This window comes from Arachis ipaensis, chromosome B07 (assembly GCF_000816755.2).
Source record: "Arachis ipaensis cultivar K30076 chromosome B07, Araip1.1, whole genome shotgun sequence".
Taxonomy (NCBI): Eukaryota; Viridiplantae; Streptophyta; class Magnoliopsida; order Fabales; family Fabaceae; genus Arachis; species Arachis ipaensis.
This window is the reverse complement of record NC_029791.2, coordinates 45,848,151-45,851,006: the sequence shown is the minus strand read 5'-3', so window position 1 is coordinate 45,851,006 and position 2,856 is coordinate 45,848,151.

Genomic DNA, 2,856 nt, shown 5'->3' with positions numbered 1-2,856 from the left:
TAGTTCTAAAGTGCTCCTAGGGAGACGACTCGGGAGTCTAATACTCTCGGTTTTGAATTGGTTTTGCTTGTGACATATCTTGTGAATTTCCAATTTGATTGAGGTCCCATTTGTGGGGTTAGGACTATACTTACAACGCTAATTCCTTTTCGGATAATCAAGTTCCTAATCCATATACAATTTGGGCCCTCATCAGACACCAAACCTAAAAATTGACACTAGACTCAACAGAAAATAAAGATCAATAACGAAAACAAAAGGTTTTGAAAAATTTAAAAAAAAAAAGAAACAAAAGACTCAAAACAAAAGTAAAAAGTACCTAATCTAAGGAACAAGATAATCCGGTAGTTTGTCAAATCCGAACAATTCCCGGCAACGGCGCCAAAAACTTGGTGCACGAAACTGGCTCCGAACGTTTCGCACAGATAGACCGGCAAGTATACCGGGTCGTCCAAGTAATACCTCAGGTGAGTGAGGGTCGATCCCACGGAGATTGTTGGTTTGAGAAAGCAATGGTTACCTAGTAGATCTTAGTTAGGCAGATAGAAATTATAGTTTGTCACGAAAAATGCATAAAACAGAATAAATAAATAAAAAGTTACTAGATAGACGAGAAATCAATGGTATGAGAACGGTTGAGGCTTCGGAGATGCTTTGTCTTTCCGAATTAACTTTTCTTACTGTCTTCTTCAATAACTTTCTGATTTTTTCAATGGCATCCGTAAGTGATTAACTCGTGTCCTCTCATCAAGTTAACCTCCTCCACTGCAGCAATCCACTACGTTGAGATGACTCATGTCCTCTCATCAAGCCACCTCTAGATTTCTCACTGTAGCAGAAGATGAAGCTCTAAGCAATCCACTCCCCTTCACAATCCTACTCAAGGTGCCACAGACAAGGCAGATCTTCTGGATCAGAAAGTACTGCTTCTCTGACTCTAGCCTTAACGCCATAGAGACCTCACTTACCCACGGTCAATGGGATTTTATGTCATGTATCCAAAGTTGCCCAGGTACTCTATTGGAATTCGCAATGCAATCTCTAGCTTTGGTTCTACGCTATCCGGGTCTGGACTCGCATGGAACCCATGTAGAACAAGGGTGATTGTCACGGGTCACCCTTAATTCATGAGATGAAGAACGAGAATGCATAAGAGAATAGAATTAGACATATTGAACTAGAAAAGTAATATTATTAATCCATGAAACTCAGCAGAGCTCCTAACTTTAACCTTAGGAAGTTAGTGACTCATAATATTCGAAAATACAAAATGGGGGAGAAAGAAGATTGGTGGAACCCCTAAACAAGGGTGATCTTCTCTTATATATACTAATTTGCTAACTAAGAATTACAGAATTAAGATAAACTAGTCTTGTAGTGTGAAATCCACTTCTGGGGCCCATTTGGTGAGTTGTTTGGGCTGAGCTTTGAGTGTCTCCACGAGCTAGTACCCCTTAGGGGTGTTGAATGCTGGCTAGGGACTCCCTTTTGGCGTTGGACGCCAACTGCTCCCCTGTGGGCGCTGGACGCCAGGAATGGGGCTGGTGGCTAGCGTTGAACGCCAGTTTTGGGCCTTCAATTCCAAAGCAAAGTAAAAACTATTATATATTTTTGGAAAGCTCTGGATGTTAGATTTTCATAGCCGTTGAGCGCGCGCCATTTGGACTTCTGTAGCTCCAAAAAAGCTCTTGAGTGCACTGAGGTTAGATCCTGATAGCATATGCAGTCCTTTCCCTGTCTCTGAATTAGACTTTTGCTCAAACTCCTCAATTTCTGCCAGAAAATACCTGAAATCACCATAAAACACACAAACTCAAAGTAGAATTTAAAAATGTGAATTTTACACTAAAACCTATGAAAACATAATAGAACTTAAACAAAACATAATGAAAACTATATGAAAATGATGTCAAAAAGCATCTAAAATATCTGCTAATCATGCTTGGACTTCCCTAAACTTTTGGTCTGTTTACACATGTTAAAACTGGGCTTCTATGGAGGATTTGGTTGCACACGGTATGACGGTGTGAAAATCTACAGCATCCGATTTTCTCTCTCTCTTTGTCCCCTGCTTTCGAGGCAATTATCGTATTGTTTGACGAATTGGATAAGTGAGCTGTTCCGGGTAATGAACTTGTTAAAAAATACATGCATGCTCTTGCTCCTTTGTGTGTTTCTCATCCCGGCCCAGAAGTAGTGATCCAGATAAATTGAAATCCATATATGACGGTCTTCATAAAGATATACAAAAAAAACACTCAAATCAGACAATAATACACTTAAAAACAAGCAATATACACCTCTGCTGTAGATTTTAAAAGACATTACCTGAAAGCCACTTGTTGTCCTCAAGACCATACTTCAGCAGAAAATCATTCCAATTCCTATCAAATGATTCTTTGGTATGAGAGTTCCAAACAACATGGCTTATTTATTGTTCGATTTCCAGGTGTCTTGATGAGCGGATAATTTATACGCTTTTTGGCATTGTTTTTAGTATGTTTTTAGTAGAATCTAGTTACTTTTAGGGATGTTTTTAATAAATTTTATGGTTCAGAGGAACGAAAAGCATCTCCATTCGCTTATCTGAAATTTCTACCAATGATTTACATAAGTATCTCTATCCCTATTCTATTATTTATTATTCGAAAACATCTTCATCACTTTATATCTGCCTGACTGAGATTTACAAGGTGACCATAGCTTGCTTCATACCAACAATCTCCATGGGATTCGGCCATTACTCACGTAAGGTATTACTTGGACGACCCAGTGCACTTGCTGGTTAGTTGTATCGAAGTTGTGACAAATTATGAGTGTGTAATCACGATTACGCGCACCAAGTTGCTCACGTTG